Here is a 13,431-nt window from a genome sequence, read left to right on the forward strand (position 1 = left end):
GACTAGATAAGAAATGGAACATCGACTAGATAAGAAATGGAACAAGACTAGATAAGAGATGGAACAAGACTAGATAAGAAATGGAACAAGACTAGATAAGAAATGGAACAAGACTAGATAAGAAATGGAACAAGACTAGATAAGAAATGGAACAAAGACTAGATAAGAAATGGAACAAGAGTAGATAAGAAATGGAACAAGACTAGATAAGAAATGGAACAAAGCTAGATAAGAAATGGAACAAGACTAGATAAGAAATGGATCAAGACTAGATAAGAAATGGAACAAGACTAGATAAGAAATGGAACAAAGACTAGATAAGAAATGGGACAAGACTAGATAAGAAATGGAACAAAGACTAGATAAGAAATGGAACAAGACTAGATAAGAAATGGAACAAAGACTAGATAAGAAAGGGAACAAGACTAGATAAGAAATGGAACAAAACTAGATAGGAAATGGAACAAAGACAAGATAAGAAATGGAACAAGACTAGATAAGAAATGGAACAAGACTAGATAAGAAATGGAACAAAGACTAGATAAGAAATGAAACAAAGACTAGATAAGAAATTGAACAAAACTAGATAGGAAATGGAACAAGACTAGATAAGAAATGGAACAAAGACTAGATAAGAAATGAAACAAAGAATAGATAAGAAATGGAACAAAACTAGATAGGAAATGGAACAAGACTAGATAAGAAATGGAACAAAGACTAGATAAGAAATGGAACAAAGACTAGATAAGAAATGGAACAAAACTAGATAGGAAATGGAACAAGACTAGATAAGAAATGGAACAAAACTAGATAGGAAATGGAACAAGACTAGATAAGAGATGGAACAAGACTAGATAAGAAAATGATCAAGACTAGATAAGAAATGGAACAAGACTAGATTAGAATTGGAAAAAAGACTAGATAAGAAATGGAACAAAACTAGATAAGAAATGGAACAAGACTAGATAAGAAATGAAACAAAGACTAGATAAGAAATGGAACAAAACTAGATAGGAAATGGAACAAGACTAGATAAGAAATGGAACAAAACTAGATAGGAAATGGAATAAGACTAGATAAGAAATGGAACAAGAGTAGATAAGAAATGGAACAAATACTAGATAAGAAATGGAACAAGACTAGATAAGAAATGGAACAAAACTAGATAGGAAATGGAATAAGACTAGATAAGAGATGGAACAAGACTAGATAAGAAATTGATCAAGACTAGAAAAGAAATGGAACAAGACTAGATAAGAGATGGAACAACACTAGATAAGAAATGGAACAAGACTAGATAAGAAATGGAACAAGACTAGATAAGAAATGGAACAAGACTAGATAAGAAATGGAACAATGACTAGATAAGAAATGGAACAAGATTAGATAAGAAATGGAACAAAGACTAGATAAGAAATGGAACAAGACTAGATAAGAAATGGAACAAGACTAGATAAGAAATGGAACAATGACTAGATAAGAAATGGAACAAGACTAGATAAGAGATGGAACAAGACTAGATAAGAAATGGAACAAGACTAGATAAGAAATGGAACAAGACTAGATAAGAAATGGAACAAGACTAGATAAGAAATGGAACAATGACTAGATAAGAAATGGAACAAGAGTAGATAAGAAATGGAACAAGACTAGATAAGAAATGGAACAAGACTAGATAAGAAATGGAACAAGACTAGATAAGAAATGGAACAAGACTAGATAAGAAATGGAACAAAGACTAGATAAGAAATGGAACAAGAGTAGATAAGAAATGGAACAAGACTAGACAAGAAATGGAACAAGACTAGATTAGAAATGGAACAAGACTAGATAAGAAATGGATCAAGACTAGATAAGAAATGGAACAAGACTAGATAAGAAAGGGAACAAAGACTAGATAAGAAATGGGACAAGACTAGATAAGAAATGGAACAAAGACTAGATAAGAAATGGAACAAGACTAGATAAGAAATGGAACAAAGACTAGATAAGAAAGGGAACAAGACTAGATAAGAAATGGAACAAAGACTAGATAAGAAATGGAACAAGACTAGATAAGAAATGGAACAAAGACTAGATAAGAAATAGAACAATGACTAGATATAAAATGGAACAAGACTAGATAAGGAATGGGACAAGACTAGATAAGAAATGGAACAAGACTAGATAAGAAATGGAACAATGACTAGATAAGAAATGGAACAAGACTAGATAAGAGATGGAACAAGACTAGATAAGAAATGGAACAAGACTAGATAAGAAATGGAACAAGACTAGATAAGAAATGGACCAAGACTAGATAAGAAATGGAACAAGACTAGATAAGAAATGGAACAAGACTAGATAAGAAATGGAACAAGAGTAGATAAGAAATGGAACAAAGACTAGATAAGAAATGGAACAAGACTAGATAAGAAATGGAACAAGACTAGATAAGAAATGGAACAAAGACTAGATAAGAAATGGAACAAGACTAGATAAGAAATGGAACAAGAATAGATAAGAAATGGAACAAAGACTAGATAAGAAATGGAACAAGACTAGATAAGAAATGGAACAAAGACTAGATAAGAAATGGAACAAGACTAGATAAGAAATGGAACAAGACTAGATAAGAAATGGAACAAGACTAGATAAGAAATGGAACAAGACTAGATAAGAAATGGAACAAGACAAGATAAGAAATGGAACAAGACTAAATAAGAAATGGAACAAGAGTAGATAAGAAATGGAACAAAGACTAGATAAGAAATGGAACAAGACTAGATAAGAAATTGAACAAGAGTAGATAAGAAATGGAACAAAGACTAGATAAGAAATGGAACAAGACTAGATAAGAAATGGAACAAGAGTAGATAAGAAATCGAACAAAGACTAGATTAGAAATGGAACAAGACTAGATAAGAAATGGAACAAAGACTAGATAAGAAATAGAACAATGACTAGATAAGAAATGGAACAAGACTAGATAAGAAATGGAACAAGACTAGATAGGAAATGGAACAAGACTAGATAAGAAATGGAACAAGACTAGATAAGAAATGGAACAAGACTAGATAAGAAATGGATCAAGAGTAGATAAGAAATGGAACAAAGACTAGATAAGAAATGGAACAAGACTAGATAAGAAATGGAACAAGACTAGATAAGAAATGGAACAAAGACTAGATAAGAAATGTAACAAAGACTAGATAAGAAATGGAACAAGAGTAGATAAGAAATGGAACAAGAGTAGATAAGAAATGGAACAAATACTAGATAAGAAATGGAACAAAGACTAGATAAGAAATGGAACAAGACTAGATAAGAAATGGAACAGGAGTAGATAAGAAATGGAACAAAGACTAGATAAGAAATGGAACAAGACTAGATAAGAAATGGAACAAAGACTAGATAAGAAATAGAACAATGACTAGATAAGAAATGGAACAAGACTAGATAAGAAATGGAACAAGACTAGATAAGAAATGGAACAAGACTAGATAAGAAATGGAACAAGACTAGATAAGAAATGGAACAAGAGTAGATAAGAAATGGAACAAAGACTAGATAAGAAATGGAACAAAGACTAGATAAGAAATGGAACAAGACTAGATAAGAAATGGAACAATGACTAGATAAGAAATGGAACAAGACTAGATAAGAGATGGAACAATACTAGATAAGAAATGGAACAAGACTAGATAAGAAATGGAACAAGACTAGATAAGAAATTGAACAAGACTAGATAAGAAATGGAACAATGACTAGATAAGAAATGGAACAAGACTAGATAAGAAATGGAACAAGACTAGATAAGAAATGGAACAAGACTAGATAAGAAATGGAACAAGACTAGATAAGAAATGGATCAAGACTAGATAAGAAATGGAACAAGACTAGATAAGAAATGGAACAAGACTAGATAAGAAATGGAACAAGACTAGATAAGAAATGGATCAAGACTAGATAAGAAATGGAACAAGACTAGATAAGAAAGGGAACAAAGACTAGATAAGAAATGGAACAAGACTAGATAAGAAATGGAACAAAGACTAGATAAGAAATGGAACAAGACTAGATAAGAAATGGAACAAGACTAGATAAGAAATGGAACAAGACTAGATAAGAAATGGAACAAAGGCTACAAAAAATACAAAGCCATTTAGGCAATACAAATACAAATCTGAACAAACAAAAAAGCTTTCTGAAAAATAAAACAGTTAACAGGGAAATAACAAAAATAAAACTCCGAAACCCGAGGAGAATTAATCAATTCTATCGCAATATACATGAAAAATGAAATGATCACAGCAAACTACATAATTGCTGAAAAACATGAAAGAAGAATTTAAGGGAATTTAATAAAGAACACAAATGAGTAAACACTTATATGGGCAAACTGGAAAAAACTGAGGAATATGTATTGTTTCTAGTTTGCAATTTTGAGTGTTTATTTAATTCGTTTGATTCTAAAAGGCTAACACAAATGCTTCATATGTGTATTCACGAAGCTGATTCACTAAAGTGAATTACTACCGGAATAAGTACATTAATACTAAAAGCCAGCGAGAAAAGAAATATCCAGCAAGGACAAACCGATAGGCAGACAAAACTGAGTGAGCATATGTTCTATTCTCATATATTTCTATCGTTAGTGTATAATCAACTTTATGGAGAAACCATGAAGCATGGAAATTGGAAGTCATTTGACAGAGATTGGAAGAGAACGTAAAGGCGACTATTACTAATCGTTTTACTAAAGTGATCATGCCATCGAGGAACATGCTCGGAGGTGAAATATAGAATATATAATCAGGGGCAAAAATGAAGAAATAAAACATCTCATGTATATAGACGACTTGAACTATTAAAAAAAATATAGAAAATCTAATATATAGGAGGAAATTTTTCAGCCTAGATATTCAGATGGAATTTGGAACTGAAACCTGTGTACCATTAGATATGAAAAAGGAAAAAAACTAAGACAGCAGAGAACATAGAACTGCTAAACGAAACTTAGTGAACATGATCTTTATATATATGAAGAGTTCTGAAAAAATGTCGCCATGGCTGAAAACAGATGGAGGAGCTGATTGGAAGAGAATACACTTCCGGTTTCATTCTCAGTGCAAGCTTTATTAAGAATATAGTTGCGAAGACCTTCTATCCAATCATGAATGACAAAACGGGAGCATACTACACCTCCGGATAAAATAAAGCGTTTCGTACGAAATTTTGTGCAAATTCCCGAATTGAACAGAAAGATTCCTCATATACAGCTGAAAAAGGTCGGGGGTTACATCGGCTGGAATGTTGTGAGAATAACACTCAAGATTAAAGCAGTAATCGGAATAATCCAAATAATATATACTCTATTTGCCTATAAAAAATATGTTAAATTTCGCATTGGCCTGATAAATCCTCTTTGTAGCTTACATTTTATTAGCCCCAAGCTCTATTCATGTCGAAGTAAATAATGAAACAAAACTATATAATATATATATATATATATATATATGAAACTCTAATATATTTACCATCTTCGTGTATTGTGTGTGTGCGTGTGTGTGTGCGTGTGTATGTGCCTATGTGTTGAAAAAGACGTATGTATTACACAAAATGTTTCACATGAAACGTTCATAACTTAATCCCATTTGGGAATTCAGACCAACGCATGCAATCTGCTATCGTGTATTTGTTATTAACATCAAACATTTTTGTTTTTGTTTTCATGTTGATATTTTCGATTATATACGTTCGGTCAATTTCCCATACAAATACAAAATAATCGATGACTACGAGTGGTGTTTATACATCATTGCAAGCAGCGTAAGCTACCAATCAATTTGAAATCCCAAATCGATTCACGGCTATTTGAATAGAATGCCTATTTAGTTGCAGACGTACTTGTGTGTTTTCTAAGCCTTATGGAGATATTCGATCTATTAAGGCCGAGATGGTTTCCATACAGAACAGAACAGCAATGTCTCAAAGACAATGAAATTGTTTAACACCTGCTTTACTGCTTAGGAGAATTATCTACGGAGAAAGATCACGATTCTATGTCATAGATCACAGCGTCTAAATATGGATTTACAGAAAACTATCAGGAAAGCTCGACGTTTCCCGAGACAGAATGGTGATCAGTAAATGTTTCACATTTCCGTATTTATTGTCATCGAAATCAGTGAAATCGCTCATTTTTCAATCAAATTGATTACCTGCTCTAGTTGGGGACCCATCACAGTGCACCGGGAGGAAGTGACTGAGTCCACAATACATTGTAGTCTATATTTCACTGTAGAGAACCCACTGTTGATTTTATAAAATTATTTTTATATATAATGGTTGGAATTAAAGTTTAAAATGTAAAAGTCAAGTATTATCCTTCAATTGTGCTTTAAACAGAAACATTTATTTCGAACGTGCCCCTGTTATATCAAATGAACCTACTGTTGATTTATATGTCTGGCCTTACTGCTTGTGCGGTGATAATGGTTTTAATTAAAGTTTAAAATAAAAAAGCCAAGTATCATGGTGCAAGTGTTCTTTATACAGAAACATTCATTTTGAAACGCGCCCCTGTCATATCAAAGACCTACTGTTGATTTTATATGCGGTACCTTTCTGTTTGTGTAGTAATAAAACAAATGCATTTTTTTATGTTAGGTCGTATAAGGATGTTAACTTTGATCAAAATCGCCTGTTTCTTCTTTCGTCGGATTATTTTGATTATCGATTATCGATACTTATCGATTATTAATTATCGATTATTAATTATCGATTATCGATACTTATCGATTATTAATTATCGATTATTAATTATCGATCATCGATACTTATCGAAGATATTCCAATACAAAACCTATCTAAGAACACTCATAAAGTATCGTCGTGTGAAATTTCATAATAATCGGCCCAACCGTTTTTTAATCCATAGGGAACGAACTCACATCCACACAATGTTTCTTCTATATAATAGTAGAGATGTTCCAGCTTTTAAGATTTGCATAATTTTCTATTGCATATATTTTTTAATTAGTATTCTAACGTATGTAATAGATGAGTGAGCGACAATTTCAATGTTTTATTTTTTTTATTAACACGCTGCACTCCATAAGTGGTGTTTCTATTTATTCCTTAGACCATTAATACTTCTGATTTTCGCAAACGATCTCTTTGGTACAATTGTGTCAGAGATGAATATATTTGCTGATGACACCATGCTTTATTCTCGACATGTTGGAAAAAAGAACACACATATCCAAGGCAACGGCTGAATTCTTATAAAATTACTTTCAGGCCGTGTCTGAATGGCCAAAAAATGGATGGTAATATTTAATGGTATACTAAGAGAAAGCTCTTTTCGTTCAATAATTATAAGAAAACTTTTCAATCACCGATTCTATGGCTAATATTACCCTACCTGAGAGTCCATCATTTAATCTCCTCCATCTAACATTCACATGTATCATGAATTGGAACAAATATACACGCTGCTGCAAATAAAGTAGACTCTTTCTACGGTGCCAGAAAACTGTCACCTGCAGTGCTCTACATCTCTACAAAGCGACCATTCGTCCATGCATGAAGTATTGTTTTGCACATCTGGACTTGTCAACAAACTGTCTTAGACAGATTCTAAAACAGCGCCTATAATCAAATAGTTCCCTCACTATCTGCCAAGTTCTGTGCTGAACAATTTCTATAGTTAAACCTGAGGCTATAGAGGCTCTGTTATAGATGAGGTTAGGAGTGGCATCGGATGCCGATATTCACATTAAACCACACACCATGTATGACTGACTAGAAATTCCGACCGAACGTAGGGGTGCAAATAATGATGAAAAAAATAGAATGAAAAAAATAGAATGAAAAAAATAGCATGAAAAAAATAGAATGAAAAAATAGAATGAAAAAAATAGAATGAAAAAATAGAATGAAAAAAATAGAATGAAAAAAATAGAATGAAAAAAAATAGAATGAAAAAAATAGAATGAAAAAATAGAATGAAAAAAACAGAATGAAAAAAATAAAATGACAAAACTAGAATGAAAAAATAGAATGAAAAAAAATAGAATGAAAAAAATAGAATGAAAAAAATAGAATGAAAAAATAGACTGAAAAAAATAGAATGAAAAAATAGAATGAAAAAATAGAATGAAAAACTAGAATGAAAAAACTAGAATGACAAAACTAGAATGAAAAAATAGAATGAAAAAATAGAATGGAAAAAATAGAATGAAAAGAATAGAATGAAAAAATAGAATGAAAAAAATAGAAGGAAAAAACTAGAAAAAAATAGAATGAACAAATAGCATGAAAAAAATAGCATGAAAAAATAGAATGAAAAAATAGAATGAAAAAAATATAATGAAAAAATAGAATGAAAAAAATAGAATGAAAAAATAGAATGAAAAAAATAAAATGAAAAAAATAGAATGAAAAAATAGAATGAAAAGAATAGAATGAAAAAAATAGAATGAAAAAAATAGAATGAAAAAATAGAATGGAAAAAATAGAATTAAAAAATAGAATGAAAAGAATAGAATGAAAAATAGACTGGAAAAAATAGAATTAAAAAATAGAATGAAAAAAATAGAATGAAAAATATAGAATAAAAAGAATAGAATGAAAAAGTAGAATGAAAAAAATAGAATTAAAAAATAGAATGAAAAGAATAGAATTAAAAAATAGAATGGAAAAAATAGAATTAAAAAATAGAATGAAAAGAATAGAATGAAAAATATAGAATGAAAAAAATAGAATGAAAAAATAGAATGAAAAAAATAGAATGAAAAAATAGAATGAAAAAATAGAATGAAAAAATAGAATGAAAAAATAGAATGGAAAAAATAGAATGAAAAAATAGAATGAAAAGCTAGAATTAAAAAATAGAATGAAAAAATAGAATGAAAACAATAGAATAAAAAAATAGAATGAAAAATAGAATTTAAAAAAATCGAATGAAAAAAATAGAATGAAAAAATAGAATGAAAAATGGAATGAAAAAATAGAATGAAAAAAATAGAATGTAAAAATAGAATGAAAAAAATAGAATGAAAAAAATAGAATGAAAAAAATAGAATGGAAAAAAGGAGGAAAAAAAATAGAATGAAAAAATAGAATGAAAAAATAGAATGAAAAAAAGAATGAAAAAATAGAATGAAAAAAGAGAATGAAAAAATAGAATGAAAAAATAGAATGAAAAAATAGAATTAAAAAAATGAAAAAAATAGAATGAAAAAATAGAATGAAAAATAGAATGAAAAAAATAGAATGAAAAAAATAGAATGAAAAAAATAGAATGAAAAAATACAATGTAAAAATAGAATGAAAAACTAGAATGAAAAAATAGAATGAAAAAATAGAATGAAAAAAATAGAATAAAATGAAAAAGTAGAATGAAAAAAAGACAATGAAAAAAAAAGAGAATGAAAAAAAGAGAATGAAAAAAAATAGAATGAAATAAAATAGAATGAAAAAATAGAATGAAATGGCGTTACTTCGTTCTTATTACTACGGAAGTGAGATCTTGCTTGCTTGGGTGGGAAGTGGAAAAATCTTGGGATATGGAAAGAAAGGGATGTTCAATATTGGGCGAGTATAACCTCTAATATATGAATTTGTTAGTTTAAATGACAGAAAAAGTTCAGTCTAAGCGAACTCTAGGTTAGATTAAACTATATAGTAAGAATTGATAAAAACGGATGTGACGTCACATGGCTCGAAGACCGAGTGAGGGGGAGAAGTCGTCTTTAATTGGAAGTACTAGAAGTGTAAACATGTGGATTAGATATGATTGGTTAGTGATTATAGATCTCTTTTTTTTTCCGAATCTCACTGCTCAGTGATTTAGAGCAAAGATCAAGGCAAATAAAACTTCTTATAATTGTGGTTTTCGTAAAAAGATACATCACTACAAATCTGTTGATTTATCTTCGTTATGTTTTCGAGGTTTGGTACCAATTTCTCTTCGTTTTTGTTTTTATATTTTTCTGAACTTTGTTACGACATCTGCTATTATTGACATTACACTAGTATTTTTCATGTTTTATCTTCACTTATCCAGCAAACCTTATCTACCTAGATGGATGGGACGGAAATTTTACTATATCGATATACACATTGTCCGTTTGGATTTACATGCCCCATCATCATCATCATCATCATCATCATCATCATCATCATCATCGTTCTTTTTTTGCATATGCATTTCCGTACGAGTCCAAGCGACCTAAGGACAGAAATAACCACCGTTTATTTACACTGTAAAATCCTGCATACAAACCAAACTTTTTTATAAAACACCATGGGTGAACAGTGCTTATCAGAGATTCTATTTTTTAAAACATAGTTTCTAGTGATCGTTTCAATTATCTTATTTGTGATTTTTTAAATTACCTCAACTACTACTGGAATTATTAATGTTTATCTGTGTCACATCCTTAGTATTCTTCTGTAAAAATACTAAAACTGACACACTAGTCCGAGGAGACTTTCTGTGACCGCTCATGTGTCCTCTCATGTGACCTCTCATGTGACCTCTCATGTGACTTCTCATCATCACTCAGTCTGATTAGATTCAATTGTTATATCTTTCCCATGATTACATGATTACATGATTACATGATTACATGATTATATGATGACATGATGACATGATTGCATGATAACATGATTACATGATTACATGATGATATGATTACATGATGACATGATTACATGATTACATGATGACATGATTACATGATGATATGATTACATGATGACATGATGACATGCTGACATGATGACATGATGATATGATTACATGATTACATGATTACATGATGACATGATGATATGATTACATGATTACATTATTACATGATTACATGATTACATGATGATATGATTACATGATTACATTATTACATGATGACATGATGATATGATTACATGATTATATTATTACATGATTACATGATTACATGATGATATGATTACATGATTACATGATGACATGATGACATGATTACATGATGACATGATTACATGATTACATGATGACATGATTACATGATTACATGATGATATGATTACATGATGATATGATTACATGATGACATGATGACATGCTGACATGGTGACATGATGATATGATTACATGATTACATGATTAAATGATGACATGATGATATGATTACATGATGACATGATGACATGATTACATGATTACATGATGAAATGATGACATGATTACATGATGACATGATGACATGATTACATGATGACATGATGACATGATGACATGATTACATGATTACATGATGATATGATTACATGATTACATGATGACATGATTACATGATTACATGATGACATGATTACATGATTACATGATGACATGATGATATGATTACATGATGACATGATTACATGATGACATGATGATATGATTACATGATTACATGATGACATGATTACATGATGACATGATGATATGATTACATGATGACATGATGACATGATGACATGATGACATGATTACATGATGACATGATGACATGATTACATGATTACATGATGACATGATGACATGATTACATGATGACATGATGACATGATTACATGATTACATGATGACATTATGATATGATTACATGATGACATGATTACATGATGACATGATGACATGATTACATGATGACATGATGACATGATTACATGATGATATGATTACATGATGATATGATTACATGATGATATGATTACATGATGACATGATTACATGATGATATGATTACATGATGATATGATTACATGATGATATGATTACATGATGACATGATTACATGATGACATGATGACATGATTACATGATGATATGATTACATGATGACATGATTACATGATGACATGATTACATGATGATATGATTACATTATGATATGATTACATGATGATATGATTACATGATGACATGATTACATGATGACATGATGACATGATTACATGATTACATGATGACATTATGATATGATTACATGATGACATGATTATTTGATGACATGATGACATGATTACATGATGACATGATGACATGATTACATAATGATATGATTACATGATGATATGATTACATGATGATATGATTACATGATGACATGATTACATGATGATATGATTACATGATGATATGATTACATGATGATATGATTACATGATTACATGATTACATGATGACATGATTACATGATGATATGATTACATGATGATATGATTACATGATGACATGATTACATGATGACATGATTACATGATGATATGATTACATGATGATATGATTACATGATGACATGATTACATGATGATATGATTACATGATGATATGATTACATGATGACATGATTACATGATGACATGATGACATGATTACATGATTACATGATGACATTATGATATGATTACATGATGACATGATTACATGATGACATGATGACATGATTACATGATGACATGATGACATGATTACATGATGATATGATTACATGATGATATGATTACATGATGACATGATTACATGATGATATGATTACATGATTATATGATTACATGATGATATGATTACATGATGATATGATTACATGATGATATGATTACATGATGACATGATTACATGATGACATGATTACATGATTATATGATTACATGATGATATGATTACATGATGACATGATTACATGATGATATGATTACATGATGATATGATTACATGATGACATGATTACATGATGACATGATTACATGATGATATGATTACATGATGATATGATTACATGATGATATGATTACATGATGATATGATTACATGATGACATGATTACATGATGACATGATTACATGATGATATGATTACATGATGATATGATTACATGATGACATGATTACATGATGACATGATTACATGATTATATGATTACATGATGATATGATTACATGATGACATGATTACATGATGATATGATTACATGATGATATGATTACATGATGACATGATTACATGATGACATGATTACATGATGACATGATTAAATGATGATATGATTACATGATGATATGATTACATGATGACATGATTACATGATGACATGATGACATGATTACATGATGATATGATTACATGATGACATGATTACATGATGACATGATGACATAATTACATGATGATATGATTACATGATGACATGATTACATGATGACATGATTACATGATGACATGATGACATGATTACATGATGATATGATTACATGATGACATGATTACATGATGACATGATGACATGATTACATGATGACATGATTACATGATGACATGATTACATGATGACATGATGACATGATTACATGATGATATGATTACATGATGATATGATTACATGATGATATGATTACATGATGATATGA

The sequence above is a fragment of the Euprymna scolopes genome, chromosome 29, assembly GCF_053919585.1.
Source record: "Euprymna scolopes isolate OS-2025 chromosome 29, ASM5391958v1, whole genome shotgun sequence".
In the NCBI taxonomy this organism is placed as follows: Eukaryota; Metazoa; Mollusca; class Cephalopoda; order Sepiida; family Sepiolidae; genus Euprymna; species Euprymna scolopes.